Source organism: Phalacrocorax carbo, chromosome 2 (assembly GCF_963921805.1).
Source record: "Phalacrocorax carbo chromosome 2, bPhaCar2.1, whole genome shotgun sequence".
NCBI classification, from domain to species: Eukaryota; Metazoa; Chordata; class Aves; order Suliformes; family Phalacrocoracidae; genus Phalacrocorax; species Phalacrocorax carbo.
In genome coordinates this window covers 160,680,363-160,700,261 of record NC_087514.1, presented here as the reverse complement: position 1 = coordinate 160,700,261, position 19,899 = coordinate 160,680,363, and the positions used below count along the sequence as shown (strand labels likewise).

The 19,899-nt window shown below is 43.5% G+C and overlaps 1 protein-coding gene across 4 annotated transcripts in view; it reads right to left on the bottom strand.

Moving 5' to 3' along the window:
• PRKAG2 (protein kinase AMP-activated non-catalytic subunit gamma 2) overlaps positions 1 to 19,899 on the bottom strand; it is a 231,489-nt gene that overhangs the window by 128,631 nt on the left and 82,959 nt on the right. The gene's annotated exons all lie outside the window — the stretch shown is intronic.

Sequence of the window (19,899 nt, the reverse complement as noted above, 5' to 3'; positions counted from 1 at the left end):
ACCACCAGCTAGATCTCATATAGCACCTTTTCATCTTCAGCAGAAGGGAGGTAAGCACCATGGTTTTGTAGTTCCTTTGCACAGGGAGAGGTGACTTTCCAAAAGTCCCCGTGCAGCAGGCTGGCACGAGGCCGGTGAGCAACAGAACAAGACAGAGGTCTGTTGGACTCGACAGCTCTGCTCCTTCCTTTGCAAGAGCACGGCATACTGTTCACACTGCGTTAAACCGCTGTGTGCAGGAGGTGCCTGTCTCACATGCCCCTGCTCCAAGGAGATTACTAGAATTAGTCACCCAGATTATGGAAGATCTGCCAGACCAGATGGGAGCATAGAGGAGGAAACATTCATTATCACATACATGAGGTCTGGAAGAGAAATAATTCACAATCTTCCTGGTTCCTCTTTCCAGGTTGTTTTTTTGGGGTTTCTTTTTTGTTTTGTGTTTGTTTTTTTTTTCTTTTTAATATTGTTTTTGCACCCAGGTCAAGCAGCAATTGTGTTAGCAAAAGAAACTTTACTGGCTTTTTAAGAGAGATGAAAGAACGGTGAGAAAGACAGACCCTGCAGCTTACTGAGATGGTAACAGAGGTACCTTAGAGATCTGCCAGGGCACAGAAGGGATAAAGACCAAGCAAGTGGACATATAAGGGAAAACTGGCATGTTTTAATGTCTACAATGATCTAGAAACCAACCAAGCCCCAATATTTCCCCCTTTTTTGGCGATTCTACCAATTTGTGTAACTTGCAGAGGGGTAACTTGGAAAAAAGCATCCAGCACATCCACAGCATCCAGCTGGGAAGCTGCTGCAACTGCGGGAGCCAGAAGCCTATGACGGGAGTGATTCAAGGGACCATGTCGGATGGCTTGGGTGGTAAAAAGTTCCCTGTTCATTCACTGTGCAGGTGAAAACACCAAGTACTGTAAAGTTCAGGGTTGTTATATTTAGGACTGCGTGAAAAATCTCAGTGGGTTGGCTGGGACCAACACAGACATGAACTAGGGAAAGCTTTTTGAGTCTTTATGCCTAGATGACAGAAGGGCTGGAAACCTGGGAGCTACAAGGCAGTAAGAGAATATTCCTGGAAAGGGCAACCCTGTCAGTCGGCACACACAATACATGGCAGGATCAAAAATAGTCTGAAACCTTTTCACAACTGCTAGTGATGAAGGAAGAGACTGAAAAGGCTGTCAACTCTGTCCTTGGGGGCATTGCCTGAACGCCAGAGACCGAGTGAGGAAGAGGCAACACCACGATAACTCCTTGCACAACACTTCCTTGGTTATTCAGGTTTTAGGATGCCCTTGTGAATCAGCGGGCAGGTGCCAGTGCTCAGGCACATCCCAGCTCCACACAGTTCTCAGGCTGACACTTAATTTGCAGCCAGCATCTTCCCCTGTTCACTTCCTCAAAACACATCAAGCCTCAAATTGAGGAGAGACTTCTGGAACCATGAAATCTCTTTTAGTGGTGACTTACCTTAGCAGTGCATTGGGCCAGTTACACTACTATTTGTACCTTATAAAGTAATTTGAAAATGATATAAACTAGTATCACAGATGACCAAAACTTGTTGTACAGTGCCATCAGATTCCCAAATCTTGTCGAAGGTCATCATCTTGCAGTGACTTCAGTGCTTAAAGTAGAAAGCACTCTACCAAGTAGCTTTAACATCATTAATCAGTTTAAATTCCAGACCAAGAATCATAGCAGAAACTCAGTGTTATGGTTACAGAGCTCTGGATATATCCAGCAGCACAAAGCACAACTCTTGAATTTCTTGGTCTGCCCCAAAAGTATCCTGCATCCTTAGTCCTTCACTCGGGCAGCTGTGTTTTCAGGGGCAAATTTCTAACACAGTCCTAGGAGCTTTTCCTAATGCACTCTGATGCAATTCAGGCTTTCAGAGTCTGAGAAGGTTGCCTAAAAAAGCATGCAAAAACATATCATTGTTACAGACTGAATGCTTTCATTATTATTATATAATACATATTCATGGGGAAAAAAACCCCCAACCTTCGTCATCACCTTGGCAGCTAGCAATAAGGCCTGGCAGGTCTGACAGTCAACTTATTTGCAAGTGTGTCACTGCAGCAAAAAGTATTAAAACCTCTGTGCTAATAGACATGAACAAAAATTATTGCTCCAAGCTACATATTCCTGTAAAACAGGTAGGTTGCTTCCAGTCATAATAAAATACCAACAGGGCAGAGGAGGGGAGGAAGGAACACTGAAATGGGGCTGAGTAAGGAGTTTAAAGACTTTGGTTTTATTCTCAGCTCTGCTTCCGGGCCGCTGCATGACCAGGGATAACCCAAATCAACTCTGTGACAGGATCACATGAAAACCTGTCTTCAGATGCTGTGTGTTACTGCACTGCAAGGGTCTCATGCTTAGACCAATCCCTTTTCTACCCCTATTAACCAGAAAGATAATTCAAAATCTTGAAGAAAACAAAGACATACAGCAGATGAAGTAGATATTTGCAGTGACAACAGGTTTCTAGCTTTCCTTCCTTTTTATTTGCTGCCTACATCCATTACAAGCCTATGTGTTCAAAGGCAAACAGCAAAATCCCCATGTCTTCTGGAGTTGCTTGAAATAGGGTAATGCAAGCGCAGGGTGGAGAGCATCAGCCCCCAGCCCAAGCAACCAAACTCCCACCGGCCTCAGTAGCACAAGTCGGGCTCATTGCCAGCAAAACTGAGCTTCTCAATATGTCTTTATTTCAATTTCCAAGTGTTTTGGTGTTTTTCCTGCACAACATGTTAGAAGACATAACAGGAGCTCCTGCATCAAGTGCAGCACTGACAAGGAAGGTCATGCTGGTCTTATTCTGAGTCACCCTCAGCATCACCAGCCTAAATCAGCCCCTTCAAATTCCTCCTGCACCCTTCAGCTCTCCCTATTTACAGTCACCTGCTACAAAATTCGCACTCTTAAACTAGTAATTAACAGAACTTCACCAAAACCTGGAGAAGATACGGTCACGCACAAAGCTCTGGGGGAGCCGGGAGCAGTGGGGGATGCTCCTGCCCCAGCCTTTACCCTCCTTGCCTGCACAAACCTGCCACATCACAGCCGGCACAAATCTGGTGTGGGAGAGAAGGCGAGGGGCACCAGCAGAGTCTGAAGGACTTTCTGCAGCTTAGCAGCTCCCCCTGCATCTCCTCCTAATGTGCTTAGCTACTTAGCGAGCAGCAAGCTAAACATCTTCATGTTTAGCAACAAGTTTTACTGCATTTTTGTGTTACTTGAGCTTAATGATTGGAAAGCTCCATGTGTCTTAACAACCTTATTTTTTGATTGCCACCACAAGGCACTTCCCAAGGTGTTGCTTTTGCTCCAAGAGCACAAAATGTGCAGCTATGCCTGGGGAGTGCTCAGTGGTCCCGGCATTGGTTCACAGTGAAGAACAAGGCTGGCTCCTCAACAGAGTTTTAACTTCTCAGCTCAAGAAAAGGTTCAGCTTCACTCTATTAACACTTCCAGTGCAAAAATAGTTGCATTTCAGTAAGTGGACACAGCAAACTGGTGTCCTTTCTTTACGTACCCTGCAGCACGGTCCCTACAGCCACGTGGTGCTGAGCCTGTCTGTCCCACCTTACCCCTGTAAGACTGCAAATGCAAGGGCTTTCCCCCTTCATATAGTAACACTATAAGCGTATTAATGAAGTTGCTAACCTCATTTAGCCACCTGGCTTTTGCACCATGCAAAAAGAGCTAAGAAAGAAGAGGTGGAGGCTTTCTTAGCACAGCAAAGGGCTTCTCTAATCCTGGACCCTATAGTGCAGCAGCAGAAGTTGCTTATAAACAGCTTAACCAAATGCGATCCATTTCCTAATGCACAGTAAGTTTCTGTGTCCAAGGAAGAGGATAAGAAACTCTGAGGGGACCGAAGTGCCAGGTTTAGAGAGAAACAAGGAACCACACACTTCCCCAGCCATGAACTCCTCAAAAGTTTTTTCCCCCTGAATTTTTGCAAGATGTGCATGTGCTACGTGCTGCTGAGCCTCGCAGCTGCTGGACGGATGAGAAACTGATTTCTAAGAACTTCAGTGATGTCAGGCATTTTCTTTTTTTAATGTGACCATAAAGTGGCAAAAGCTGTCAGCAGCGCTGGCATTAGCTTAACAAGAAATGGTGACGTTGCCTGGATACTGAGTCCTGCTCTAGTCTAGGATTTGCCAGCGTGTCTGGATTTGACAGCGGTAACTCCTTGGGATTTTAGTTTTTCTTTAATATTCTGAAAGCCGTGCAAATATCCCTCCTTATTCAAATCCCTCCTCCCCTCTCCTCCCCCACTTTTTGGCTTTGTAAAATGCAAACTAATTCCTCGACTGTAGTAAAGCCATAAAAAAGAAGCCGTAAAAATATTTTTCTAGCCTTCTTTTTCCAAGGTTAATCTTTTCAGTTATATAAGCACTTTATAAAATAGCATGGGGAAAGTATATGAGAATCTGTTTATGTGATTAAGCCTTGGCTCCTTCTTTACCATGGCCCAATGGCAGCATTTTATGCTTTGCATTTGCCACTGCCGAGGATCGCTCAGCCGTCTCTCCGTGACCTTCAAAGCGGAAGGCAGCAAGATTTAACATTGTTTTTCACAGAGTGCTTACAGTAAATTGTTACTGGTGAGTATCCATTGAGTCTTGGGAAAAAAAAAAGAGCATTATTAAGTACCTGCTAATTTTTCTTTACAGTGGGTGGATTCCAGGTTTCCACTGATGGCAAAAATCCAGCTACTCCAAAGGGAAGCGAATTTTCCCCAGTCTTTCCCCTTACTGCTGTCCTGCTCCCAATCTGACTTGTGCCTTAGTGTTTGAAGAAGCAGTTCTGGATGCCAGCTAGTGAAGTGCTGTAGTGTTTTATTATCTTTTATGGTAAAGAATTTGGAAGGACTTGAGAGAGACCTTCAGACAGAAGCAGACCAAAGTGAATATACAAAATACAACACAAAACTCCTCTTCCTGGCAGCTACATGACAGAGAAATAAAAAATCTACTACAGATCATTTTTCCAGTCTGGTCTCTGACACGGTTCCTAAGTGAGGAATGATGCACAGTGATCCTGGTGCACCGCAGCAGCAGAGTTCAGTGCCCCGCAGGGTTATTTTCCAAAGGAAATGATGCACTGTTTGGACACTTTCTTTAGTGCCACTTGTTTTATTTACTGAATAATGTCACAGGCTTTGACTTTGCAAGCAGCCAACTCTCTCTTCCAATGATCCCATCCCAAATGTCAGTGCCCCATTCCCGCAGAGCCCTTCTGTTCTGGGGAATGACTCAGTTCAGCCACGCTGAAGCAAAGGGCATACTCTCCTGCTCCTTGCAATTGCTGCTCCAAAAGAAAAAGCACGTGTCGTAACACTGAACATCATGACAGCATCACCTCAGGAGAGCAAATAAAGCTTGAATGCAACAAGAACATGTACCACAACCTTGTAACTCCTTCCAACAGTTGCCAGTGACAAAGCAGTGAACATATAAAGGTTGGACTAGATGATCCCTGAGGTCCCTTCCAACCTGTGATTCTGTGATTCTGTGATGTGAGGTTCATCTACACAGCATAATTCTGTTTCCCATCTCATTGCAGCAGTAGCAGACATGAGATTTTGGACGCTGTGCCAGCTTTGACAGCTCTGCGGGGAGAAGACGACACCTTTCTGTCATAGCACTCTCAATCCTGCAATTTAACTGCTGGTAAAAAATCCACATGGAAAAAGTATTGATGCTGTCAAAAACCAGACAGAAATCTTGAAGCAGGAACAAGCCCTTAAAAATACCACATCTCTTCAACTTTAAAACTGGAATGGACAAAGCGATACGCAGTGGAAAGAAAGGAAAGGTGGCGGTGACTCAACAGGCTCATTTTGTGGCGATGACTTTTGCTGTTGCCTTCTCCAAGCCTCTTGTGGCTGGAAACCGTAAGAACACGTGGATGTTTGAAGATGCAAAAACTGGTGGGTGGAGGCAGCACCAGGATGCTCCCATTGAACATGAACAAGTGCACGAGAAAAACACCTCTTCCCAACTGCACACCTCTTCTTAAATACAAAATGCAATAAAAGAGTGAAAAAGATGGTGTGAATCCTGAGGATCATGCTCTCCCAGTCATTCTTCCAAGCACAGGCGAGACCCCCGTACCATGGCAGCTGGGCCACTTCTTGGATCTCTCGGCTAAACTAGAGCCAGACTATAGCTAAAGGTGCGGCACAGCTGGTGCAGGTCCATGCTCTCTCGGCATTCCCACTCCCTCAGTTTGTAGCTGGGCTCCCCAGGGAAGCAGCTGCACGCAGCATATTTAAGTTTCCCATTCTGCAGCACAGCTGTCGGCTTTGTAAGATCCTACAACGACGTTCACTCTCTCCGTATCCCGGCTTTCTGAATGGAGAGGATATGGGGGCTTTCTGTGATTGCCACAGTGGCTTCTGGCTACTGCAAACCAGGCTCCAGCCACTCCATCTCAAAGATTATCCCAAAATGATGGGTCAGTTTAACAGCAGTGTGACTTCTGACTAGCGCTTATCATCAGCTTGTGTGACTTTAATGCAATTTAATTGAGAGACATGCCTTAACAAAACCCATGCCAAGAAACTGCAGTTGGAGAAAGAGCTGACCTAAGGCCAGTTTCCCAAGGGCTTTCACTGTCTCCCTCCTCCCAGTGCAGCCTCCCGTGCTGCACAAACTCTGCTGGGTCACTGAGGCGGCTGCAGCCACCCAGATCTCCTCCAGCCCCTGCCACAGCCACAACTAACAAGGTGCCTTACTCTGAGTTCCACCCTGTGATGGCCACATGCTCCTCCAGCAGCATGCACCAAGGTTGGGGACAACCCCGGAGTAGCACCACCCTTGAGTCCTCACCAGAGCTTGCTCTCTAAAAAAAATATCTGAGATTTCACCTCCCTTCACCACCCTTAAACTCTGTGGCTAAAGGCAAAAGCCATGGGGCCAGGGACAGAAACCTCCCTGATGGCATCTCCCTTGCACAGAAGCTCCACCCCACCCTCACCTCCCCAAATCCAGGGGAATCTTGTCTTTCAGGGTCTATCTGGCTGCATGGTTACGTGCTGCTCTGTTACATGGAGATGCCCCACATAACAGCAGGAAATGAGACATGGTAATTTCTTTTTGCATTTTTGTACCCTGATGAGTTTTACACAGTCTTCGCTCCAATGGTCTGGCAAATATGAGCACAGAAATACACTTCTGTCAAGCAAAATTGAAGGAATTATGGCCCATCACAAAGGAATACCAAAGCAATGGCTATTAATTAAATACAGTAATGTAATTAAGAAAAATGCTAAATCTCATTTTCTTTCTTGGTCTTTGTTTCTACAACAAAGACAACCAGGGAAAAATAAAAATGTTCATACAATAGAGTCCCTATCAGTTACCCCATAGCCACGGCTTTGACCATTTCTCTCAAACCAGAACATCTATCCCTGCCTGTCTTCTCTTACCACTAGTAAGAATTTGCTGATAACCCACATATTTTTCTGCAAACTGGGCTTCTGATTCAACAAAATCTAGACAGCTGTACAGACTGGGTTGTGCTAATCCCCAACATTTGCTTGAAAGCTTTCCATGAACGCCAGTGAACAAACAAGATGTCAGACAGGAGATAATCTTCATTGCTTACTATTTACCTTTTTAAGGAGGGAAGGGTCATCATTAGGCTTTTTCCAATGAAAGTGCCTTTAATTAATTACATCAGAAGTAAGGGCTTTCCTCTGGCTTTGAAGGACAACACCAAACACTTAGACGCCCATGCAGAAAACTACTCCTTATTGCTTACCACCTTCATAGGGGTGACTAGAAAATATTGCTGAAATTAGCCAAAATATTCCTTTTTTTTCTTTTCTTCTTTTTTTTTTTAGTTAAGAAGGTCCTTTTTTTTTTTTTCTAAGTCAACTCGCTTATGTGTCTCAGCAAGGATTTATCCTATTAACTTCAGGCACCCGAGTCTGAACATTGTGCCACTGTGTTCAGAGCCCAGTGGTCAAATCTTCCCCTGTGTCAAGCTGAGAAAGTCAGAGGTAGTAAATCAGATGTGTTTAAATACACATAATACTGCAGAATTTGATCTTCGCATGGGCAGAAGCTACATTTTAATTAGCTTCGCTGGAAGGAGCAATACTTTCTTCTAAAAGATTAAAAACTTCAGCTACCCACTCATCTGAATGTTCACATCAATTCATTCTTGAGGTTCGCTGTCCAGAACAAGTTTAGGCCAGTGCTGCATTGCAATCAAGCACCGCTGCTGAGGACTCCTATGCCAAAACCCCATTTTTATTACCAAGCTATGTGTTTCAGCCACTGTTCGTGCTTCTTCTCGTTCAGAACTCCTTCAAGGTGCACCTAACATGGCAAAGCTTAACACTTCTCTAGCAAAGTCTACTTTCTACAGGTTGCCCAGAGAGGTGGCAGATGCCCCATTCCTGGAAACATTCAAGGTCAGGCTGGACGGGGCTCTGAGCAACCTGAGCTAGTTGGGGATGTCCCTGCTCACTGCAGGGGGGTTGGACTAGGTGGCCTCTAAAGGTCCCTTCTGACCCAAACCGTTCTATGATTCCCTGAAACATGAAGGAGGCAGGCATTTAATATAGATGCTAAACACAAAGTAACACAGGCACTGTTTGCCATGTGTAACTACTCTAATTTCAGTATTAAGCATTAGTTCATGTGCAATTCTTTCACCTCCTCTCCAGAAAGTCTTGACCTTCACAGTGTTCAGATGTGGATTTTTTATTTTGCATGGATTAAATCCAGTTTTGGCCTCTGGCTGCTCAGCACTACAGGGGGCACATCCGCATGTAAGAAGAATTGGATCAGCTGCATAACTGCAAAAAGTATCATCCTGTTGGTGTTACAGGTTTCCAAGCACAGTTCACTCACCATTAAACAGCTCCGTGAAAAGACCATGAAGATGGAGAGTTACGGAAACCTGGTATGAGGTTAAGCAAAAAAATCTGACACCAAGCCTTCTGCCCAGCTCAAGCAAGCGGTGAAGCAGATACACAGGGACCCTGAAACAAAATGCTCAGGAACCCCAAATAACGGTGTTTGTTGAAGAATATATGATTAATGGCTTACCTCCGCACACCTTCCCCGGCACGAATGAATTGCGTTAAGGTCTGTGCATTTGTCAATGCAATTAAACATCTATCTTGATATTGAGGGCCATATCCTGACCTGAGGGCAATGGCACACCATTCTAGGATGAGGAGAGAAGTTGATTTCCTGAACAACTGCTGAAATTATGAAATTAGGCACGTCAGAGGGAGGGATGCTTTTAGCCCCTGCTGTTTGAATGGGTTTAGAAGCAAAAAAAAAAAAGACAGAAAGTCAGCATAATAAACATTCCTTAGCATCCTGCTCAAAACCTAAACCAACGCATCTCCAGGCAGGCAAGGCAACCCCAGCCTCTCCATACAGCAAGGAGGAGCAGCAGGATGCCCACAGGAGGGCACCTATGTTTCACAGTTGTATAGGAGCTCCCAGGGAGATGCGGTCTGGGCTTGCACAGGGCGGCACTGTCTGGCGTAGCTACCCACACGCGTTTGTCGCTTCAGTCCTGTGTCACACACCTATGCAGGGCTTTCAAAGCTGCACTTACATTTCAGGCTCTGAGAGCCATAAGCAGCAGGAGATGCTGCAAGACGCAAACTACAAAGAAACCCCATTGCAAACTGCTGCAGTTTTCTACCAATAAAAGGTGCTTATAGGAACCCCGAGGAAAGCTTCAAAATAATTTAACGAAGAAATTGAGGTGTTTTGATGGTTGACCATCAAAGTCACTGACTATTTGTTTTGCATATCAAGTACACACAGAACAACATTTTTCTATAATCTAAGATAAGAAATTTTTAAAGATGGAGAAAAGTCTTCAAGAACTGGGTGAACTGTGACAGAAATGAACATAGCAGAAAACCCATGAAAATAATCTTTTTTTAAAAAAAACAACCACAAACACCAAACAATCCACAACCCATTTTTGTCTTAAAACTAAAATAAGAAAGATTCTATTTAGATTTCATTGAACACTTAAAGGCCCATGCTAGAACCAGCAAGCCCTGGAGGGAGGGGAAGGCAGTTAGTCTGTTGATCCAGGCACAGGGACCTTTGTAAGCTCACTGCTGGCTCGGTGGTTTAGGATTGTCACAAATCAGTTAGTTTCTGAGATTTGGACCTTTCCAGCAATGCTCTGTAGATGCACTGGTTTAGCTGTTCATCTGGATAACAAACTTTAACATCCAGAAAGTGGACCAAAAGAACCAGCCTGGGGAGAATACCAGTTACAGATTATTGCTCGTAGCATACAGGTGACTCTACAGACTAAAACCTTCCCTTCAGACAGGTCGCTATTCAGGACATTAGTCTCAAAATTCCATTCACTACCACATTTTAACTCAGTGCAGCTTCACACCGTATCCACCATGAATCCTTATCTCGCTGCCCCATCTTTTGCACTTTACTTTGTAGAGCATCCACCCATGCCCACGTAGCAGGACAAATCATTTCAAATGCTGGCTGGCAAAGCACAGACAGGTTGTCTGAGCATTTTACAACCCCCATCATACAAAACCAAAACCGGCGCAAACGAGGGAGCATGAATTGCCAGGTAATATGCATGTGTGTGCCTGTGACTAGCAAAACGCTTTTATGAACCTGAACTGGGCCTTCTGCAAGGTGTCATCCTTCATTATGTCGCACACTGTGCCAGGGAAGCTTGTCAGAAGTCTTGCTGGATTATCAAAGCACCTGCAATAAGTTACTGGCTCCTGATACATGTATTATCCCATTAAGGATACATTATTCATACAAATTTCTTTAACAATTCTGACGGTTGAGAACCATTCATAGGTCAACATCCAAAAATTAGACACAGACACATTTTCTGACATGGGACGAAGACCTTGCCTATCCTCTTTTTATTTTAAACTAAGACTTCTAGCCTCCTCCAGCTGACATGTTGATTATTTTAAGAACATAAAATACCAATCAATTAACTCACAAGGCTAGAAAAAACTAAACCAATTAATTTTAAAAAGTGGGATCACAGAATCACAGAAACCCAGGCTGGAAGGGACCTCAGGGATCATCTAGTCCAACCTTTCTGGGAAGAGCGCAGTCTAGACAAGATGTCACAGCACCCTGTCCAGGCGACTCTCTTTGCTTTGGCCAAAGAAACATGAGCTTCTAGTATAAAGCAGAGCTTTATAGAAGAGATCTGTGCTTTTCCACATCCCCTTGCCTCAGTAACAATCGACCTGCATTTAAATTTGCTGTGTGCACCAAATGGGCCAACGATGACGCCGCAATTGGATGATCACTACGCAAGTTACTGTAAGGCGCTGCAACCCCCGAATGAATCAAAATGGGTGCTACAGGCTCTCCTTGCCCGATTCACGGCTCTGCCAGTGACTGCTGGATGTGACATTGAGCTGAAGCAGATGCTGGAAGATGCTGTGATGGTTTGTACCAGCTCAGCTGTGAGACTGCAGTGTCTGCCCATGCCTATTTCTCACAAAAATGAACTACTAGAATTAGGAGAGAAACATCTTCCCTGGAAGTCCATAGAAAAATTAAAATTATATTTACTGTAACAGAAGTTGAACTGTGTTCCCAGAGCTCTTAGCCTGCAAAGTCGTGCTTCTTTCTGTATTAAAGTTTCCTCCATCACCTCTGCCAAGGGCACATTACCAAATCACTGATGGTTCCTAGCCAATATCAAATGTGAAAGGCCCTTCTCGTGCTACTCGGCTAGAACAGGAGACTAGGCAGGCCTCTGAAGGCATTACACAAAAAAAAGTCCTATCTCATCTCCCCATATTATTCAGTCACTACCAGATGTGGTGATAATTAGGTGCACAGGAGGTCTCCCAGCAGAAGTGGCTGCGGAGGCCTCCTGCCTTGCTTGGAGGTGCTCAGTGCTCTGCTCAACCCACCAAGGAGCCTTGCTGGTTTCTGAGTCCCTGTGCATCCACCCACAGTTCACAGCCTTGCAGCCCAAAAGAGGTCTCAGTTATCTTCAGCTGGCTTTATGGTCAATGGGAAAACAAAATACACAAGTGAAACCAGGGAACAAACCTAGTCATCCAGGCAGGCAAGTAGCAGAGCCTGTGTGAATTCTTTAAAACTCTCTCAATCCAATCACCAGTTACCACCGGGGGTCTCCTTCCAGATGCTTGCATGGCCTCAAAGACTGCATAAAGCAAAGGCTTATTTCCACAAGGCCCAAAAATTGAGACAAAGGAGTGATCAACGCCTCGCCTTGATAACTCTCACAATGCATGGCAATTTACCATCATTATTATGGTTTTAGTTTCTTTTTAAAATGAATGTTTTCATTCAGTCCAAGCTCAGACAACATTCAAACTGACCCAACAAGGGCTGAATAAGAGCTACAGGCTGATGGACCAAGCCTGGGATTTAACTGTACTTTACTACACATACTGTATTCCCCAAACCATGCATTTTTCTGTCCTTTGACCAGGTTCTTTCATTCAGTATTTTTCCAGATCAGAAATCTGACTGATTCAACATTTATCATGTTGGTTCAGACCATTTTTGAAACATTTTCCATGAACTTTATCTAAGAAGCTGAGAACCCGTGATATCTGTAAAGCATGGATCTGATACCTTAAGCGATTAATAATACTTTAGACTCTAACCACATACCAGAAGAGCTCGGACGCAGAAAGCATTTTCAATAGGATTATGACAAGCATTCACTAAGATTCAGCTAAAGCAATGTGGTTAACATTAAACGTGTGAACAAACCTACTAAAAAACCCAGGATTTCTCCAGCAATTGTAACCAAATACTTGCTTAGGGACCAAATTCTGAAATAATTAATTTAAATGGAAAGTAGACACCTAAGTATGTTTGAAAATCTGCTTCTACATGTATTTCTGGATTTTTAAACTACAGATGGTTTAAAAAAAACCAACCCACAACCACAAAAAAAAAAAAAAAAAAAAAAGACAAACCCACAACTTATTTCCAAATGTTTTCCTGTGATTAAACAGCTTTAGACTTCAAAACCCTCTTTAGCTTTACTGTTGCTTACATTACTACCTGTGGGGGAAAAAAGTCACCTACACATGAAGACTGTCTTTGCAGACCTCTCTTCTCAAAGGACATGAAGGGGACCGGCAGTGAAAGGCCACCAGAGTTCATCAACCTTTGGAGATGTCCAAACTGTAGTTTCTATTTCTTCTGCATGCACTAAGGTCTTGCCTATACATCGCAAAAAATAACAACTCGGTTATTATGTAAAAGTCTGATCATTTCTAGCATGTTCCATAGTCTAAATCCCAGCAAAGAAATAGAAGATGGGAATCAATGTGGTCACAGGTCTGTCCCATACCTTACAGATGAAAGTTAGAGACTTAAAACCTTCCTTTATTTTTTTTTTATAATTGCATCTAAATCATTAGCAATTTGAAGACAGTCTGAAAAATCTTTCTTGCCTTGAAAGAGTGGTAAAGAATATAAAAGCATACTGGATGTACTCTGCCTATCGAGATAACACTGGCCATGGAAAACTAAGGTGAAATGGGAAGCGCATTGAAAGGTATCTCCACATAAACTAAGACCACTCACCACGGGTACATTTTAACCAGAAAAATCATCTGCTGCTGACAGCAGATGTCAGTAACTGGCAGGAGAAATGGTGCTGAATGCAGCTGGTCTTTGGCCATGCAAAACTGTGTGTGGCACCAGCTCGGCTGCAGCCGTGCTGACACGTTGTCTGCAAAGAGTCATTTTTCTAATGTAGACGAGACCAAAATGAACTGTGTCCATCCCCCTGTCTGCCTCTGCAGGCAAAACAAGCTTAAAAAAATTATTATTAGATGGTTTGCATAGCAGTACTGGAAAACAAAACAAGACAAATGGCTCTGCTCCTTTCCTAGGTTTTATGGGATGACGGTGGAAGAGCCCACACCACCCTCCCAAGGTGAACCTGGACTAAGCAGCCCTGTCCTTCCATAACCAGCTCCCCCTTGTCCTGCATGGTGAGGGTAGTCACAGCCAGCAAGCAAAGCTTCCCCACGACCTTTCCCTCCAGCATCCCACCCTCCTGCCCATTCAGAAGGCAGGGAAACTGTGAGCACAGTTGAAAAACTGAAGATGAAACTGGCCTCAGCCATCCACCATCCCAATGCAGGTTATAATCCATGGTTCCCTACAGCTGTGGTCCAAAGGCTGGGAGGGATCAAGACTATGGGATGAATTTATTGATTTAGCAAAGAAAAATCCAAATATAGACTCCAACAGCTGGCATGGGGGAGGACATCCCATCGCATGGCACCAAGTGTCGCAGGAAGAGTAACGGTGAGAAATAGCTTGAGCCAACGGTACATGAAATGCTTGCTCCTGGCTGCCAAAGCTCCACAACAGCCTGTCTCGGACTAACCCCCACTTCACTGCAAGTTGTCATCTAAATGTCACAAATATGGAGGAAAAACTTGGCGGGAAATGAATTTCAGTTTAAAGATTGAAGAAAACCTTTGGCACAGATCAGTCACAGTCAGGAGGCCTTCAAGGGAGCAGAGCTGAATCTGGCAACATGAAACCCTGCAGGATTTTCCCCATTTCTTCCCTGAGTTGTTGGAAATGAGAGCTACTTGCTCCATCTATGGGTAAAAACTAGTACAGTCATAAGCTTTTCTTATAGAGGGCATAGTCTAATCACAAGATGTTCTCCAAGAAAATAAATTATTAGAACGAATAAAATATATTACAACCTTTCTGTATTGCAACCCACAAACTTCTGAAAATACTCTCTGGTCCTTTATTATTGGAGCCCCAGGAGCCCTCCTGATGGATTATTTTAGGCACCACAGTTGTTAGTATTGAATTTCAGAAGAAGAAAGATTACTAAGAGAAGGCAGAAAATTAAAACTTTACATTGAAATACATTTCCTTCCTCAAATATAGTGCAACTTCACTGTGATTGAAATCTGACCACCAGCTTCAAGGTGTTTGAAAGCTGCCTAGTTTTTTATTCAAGGATCTGTAAACAACCTTTAATTCTGAGCTAAATTTGTCTTTTGATTCAATCCACCACAGCCCAAAGCTTTAGGTCAATGGAAACCTTTTAATTGATTTCCTTTGCTGTTAAAACTGGCAGCAGTGTCAGTGTCTCATGAGTATTGCTGTTACTTGAACTGATGGTTTTGGAAGGGGAAGCAGGACTGGAAAATGCCCTGCTGTTCTTCAAACAGGGTATTTGGCCCCATGGAAAAAACTACATTTTAACGACTTAAATTTCATACAACCATGTACTTTTAATAAAATATTCAGGATACTTGATTTTAGCCTATCTGCAGACATAGCTCCCTCATTTCCACTCAGTAAAATAAAGCTCCCTTCATTTATTTGTATGTGTATTGTCTCTAAAGGAGAGCTCATGCAAGACCATGGAAAAATGTAATCTGAATTGTGTTTTCCCCCAGTGCAGGTCGTGCTCCTGTGTTTATTTTTGATCACTTCAGTCTGCTTTACTGAGAGTCAATTTGTGCCACTTCGTCTTTCTTTTAGCATTATACCTGCCCACATAAACTTGTATACGAGAAATGCACTTTCATCGCAGCCAAGACTCAACGACATCTTAGAGCACCATCTCCCAAGTTGTTCCTCATGAGAGCAGCTCAAACTTAAGACAAACTGGGAAGTGGTTCCACAACACCAATTTTGAAGTCACTTTTCACAGCACCTCAAACTTCAACTTGCACCTCTTCAATTCATCCTTTGTTCCTGTTGTCCCTGAATAATATCTAGGATAACAGTCAGGTCTGTAGAAGCCTTCTGCTAGCTACAGGTCGCTCCACTCACTTTTTTGTATCCAATAGTCTAGAAATAATGAAAATGTAATTGTTCCGTGTTCCACAGCTGCTCACGTGCCCACGCTGATGGGTAAAAGCCAGGTGCTGAGCTCCACTTCTCATAGAGCAAAGGCTCCGCTTGCAGAAGGCACCTGGATCTGGGAAGTGTAAGGTGGGCAGCGCTGGGTAGGACTGCATCTACAAGCTTCATAGTGTGTGGGAGCAGCACTAGCAAGTCATCTGCACCACCTCAAAGCCAAGCTTAATTCATCCCAAATCCATATTCAGTTTTCAATTATTGGTATAACAGTGCTGTTGTAAAGAAATTCTCAGACAAAAAAGAAAATAAAAAGCTGAGAATTAAATTTCAAAGTACTTGTACAGAAACCCAATGCTCAAAGGTCTGTTTTGGACTTCTCTGTGGTGAACTTCCCCAACTGAAGGGGCTGCACCGGTGGCCAAGCACACACCTCACCCAAAAAAAAGTCCAGGAGGGGCCTGAGGTGGATTTGTTGCCTTTTCAAAGGTGAGATGCTGGACGTGAAGCCCCAGCCAGCACTTTACTGTTTCGAAGCTGTACTTACAAAATACCTGAAGTGGCTGGCAGCCAAGTACATGTTGTGGGCAGGTATTTTTTCCTTTCAAGGCAAATCTGGTGTCAGATCAGAGCCGTGGGGTTATGACCAGATGCTGAACTAGGGTAACCAAAGGGAAAATACACAAAGACAAGCTTCTGGCTATTGCCAAAACAAGTGATACAGTATTAAAAATGAGCAAAAGGTTTAAACTCCCAACATTAAGTGGAAAATGTTTTAAGTCTCATGTCTGCAAATCAGTTTCTGTTTCAAACTCATCCTACCCTAATGATTAATACCCTTCCTAAACTGCATATATTCAAAAGACAAAATAACTTAGCTGGGAAAAGAGCAACTACATGGGAAAGAAAGTGCTGTGAATAGCACACATAGCCTTTAGAATGAAAACAACATAGGAAGAAGTTGCTTCCAAGAAAAACAAGGAATATGCGGAGTAACAGGTTAGTCTGTGTTTTGAACAATGTGTGGGAGGAGGAAGTGGAGGGAAGACTGGGTATGTTATTTGAAACAAAGACAGCATATACTTCTCTCACATACTGCTCCATAATGATAGGGAACAGAGTACAGCATGGACTCATTTCAGATGAAGTGGGGAACAAAAAGCCCCAAAGACCCTGTGAACTCTTACCTGGTGCTTTTTTTTTAATTACAGATTGCCTGGATAAACTACAGATTTGCTAAAAATCCAAAAGGAAGGTTCCAGAGCAGTTTCCCAGACCAGCCAAGGCTGGGAAGGACCTCTGGAGGTCTCTGGTCCAACCCCTGCTCAAAGCAGCGCTTCACCTTTAAATTGGGGTTCTCAGAGCCTTGTCCAGTCAACTTAATAAAATCTGCAAGGGCAGCAGTTTCCCCACTCCAATGCCTTATCACCCCCACCAAAAACTTTCTTACACTTGCCTGGAGTTTCCCTCGCTGCCTCCTGCCCTTTTGCTGGGCATCCCTGAGACGCCCGGCACTGCCTTCTCCACAAACCCATTTGGTAACTGAAGACAGCAAAAAGGTCATCTCCTCCTTCAACTTCCCCCTACACCGCGTGTGTCAGCCCCTGACTAACGCAGCAGCCCTTTGCTGTCCCTCTTGTACTGGGAAGCCCAGAATCAGACCCAGCACTGCAGATGTGGCTCACCAGTGCTGAGCAGAGGGGGAAGATCATCATCCTTGACGTGCAGGTGATGGTCCTCCTAGTACAGCCCAGCAGAGCTAGTTTTCATTTGAATACTATTAGCCCCAACTCCAGCAGGGCTGTAAAGTCAGGCAAGCACAGCAAATCCACCTGATTTCAATGCACTCACAGTTTCAGAATCGATAAAGCAACCTAAGTCCTATCTGCTTTTAACACAGGTATTCCAAGTTGTTTGAGAAAATGGGATTTTAATCATGTAGGCTGTGACAATTTTGAGCAGTGAAGCATTTATGCACCTTCAGAAACGTGGAGCCACGTGCTGGTTTATATCTTCTCAGAGCTCTTCAGTGCAGCATCTGTGCAAGGGTCTGAGGTATCGGGTCTGAGGAGTCTCTGAGAAGTCTTGTCACTCAGGAAATGACGTTCAGGCCACAGGACTTTTTTTTTTTTGAGTGGGACGTAACCAATTAACCTAGTGCTTTGTAATACGTAGGGTTATTCTTTATTTGGAAAGTAGCAGAACACAAATTTTTTGCTTATGAAAAACTACATAATACAACAGAAATGCTAGCCCATGCATTTCCTGAAGCCCTGAAAAGATTTTTTAAAATAAAATCCAATAAAATTTAATTAAATATAGTAAACCCTAACAGTATAATTCATTACTGACACGTTTAGCACTTTCTGAATGAAATCTACCTTAACATGGTAGTGAAGGGTATTTATCTGCATTTGTCTCTCCATAAGAGAGGTAAATGCTGTGAAAGCACATGGTAAGAAATGTTTTGCTTTGCAAAAAGCTGCAGAATGAGCTTTTAATTTAATCAATTTAAACACTGATTTTAAGAATCACACTCTCTCCAAGAGGCTGTCCCTCCTGCCATAAGAACAAAAGACCACAAACACCCAAGCCCAGCACAATTCCTGCAGCCCTCTCTGGAGCAGGAGCAGCAGGGTCATGGGTATCTTCTGATGGCTCAAAAATAGCACGGCCCCATTCCAAGACTGTTCCTGCGACAGTGATGTGACCTTATCAAAAGGATTTTGCTGACTACTAGAAGATTCCTTTTTTTAATATTCCGTTATACCCAGCTAGGACTTAAACAGTGCTGTTTTCTTGGATAACTTGATTAAAAAGTCACACGATGGCTTTGCTATGCAGTGTGTATTGCTGCTATTCATGCAGCAGCGAGCCCTTCTCTGTGTACTCAACCAGTGGCATATTGCCTATGCAATATTTAAACTTATGTGGACTAGCAAAAAGAGCTTAAATGGACTTTAACTATTGTAAGGCTTGAAAAAGAGAGGAGCCTAAAAAGCATACTTGAACTTTGGGCAGTGAAGAACACATGTCCTTGAATAGAAATGCTGCTTGGAGTCTACTTCAGAAATGCTGACTTTCCTACTTTCAGTCTCCTTGAAGGAGTTTTAGAGAGAGGCAAGGACTGGAAAAGATGCCATTTCAATTAAGCTGCAGCAGAACTTCTCATAAACATAAAGAAGAATCCTATATGGGTTTGTATAGCTGTGTTCTTGTGCACAAAAGACGCTATGAAATTACTTGTTCTGATTAAAACCAATGTTTTTAAGGGAAATTCTGATGAAGAAAAACAAGAAGGTCCCTTTATGCTATTTAAAACTCACTGAAAGCTATCAGTACATTGCAGGATACATATAGCCAAACATAGGTACACACATCACTGATTCAGTACCTACATTGTCACAGAAGATTTAACAGCAACTTATCAATGAGTTATTTCTTTTGTTCACAGAAGGAAAACTTGCTGTGGTCTGACAATCCAGCACTCCCAGTGACAAGATATTACTCCTGTCTTTCCCCTGTAACTCTGTCCCCTTCCCACAGCCACTAACCCCCTTGGGTAGACCAGGTTTGGTTTGTAGATCAGCACTGGGAGCATTTATTTAGCAAGAAAGTTTTAAAATCAAAGCCTTTTCTCAATCCTGCTCATTTCTGAGCCCTATTGGTGTTTTAACCCATGGGCTGCTGAAGAGCTAAAATTTGTGCCTGATATAAAGCAGGCAAGTGCTCTGAACCATGGAGGTCTATGATGCCTTTCATATTCTAGTAGAGGAGTTCAAACACTCCCCTAATTGTCATTTGTTGGAAACACATATCATCTACTTCTATCCAGTAAAGGTCTCTTTCCTCCCACTACAATAGGGGAAAGAATTATCAATTAAAAAAACCGCTTCAATTCTCTATGGAGTCTAGAGAAGTAAGCCTCCCTTAGTTTCCGAGATGACATCGTTTCTGTGCCCACCTCCACCACAAACCCCATGAGCACCTCCAGGTGCCCTCAAGCCCTGGCGCTGATATCCAACCA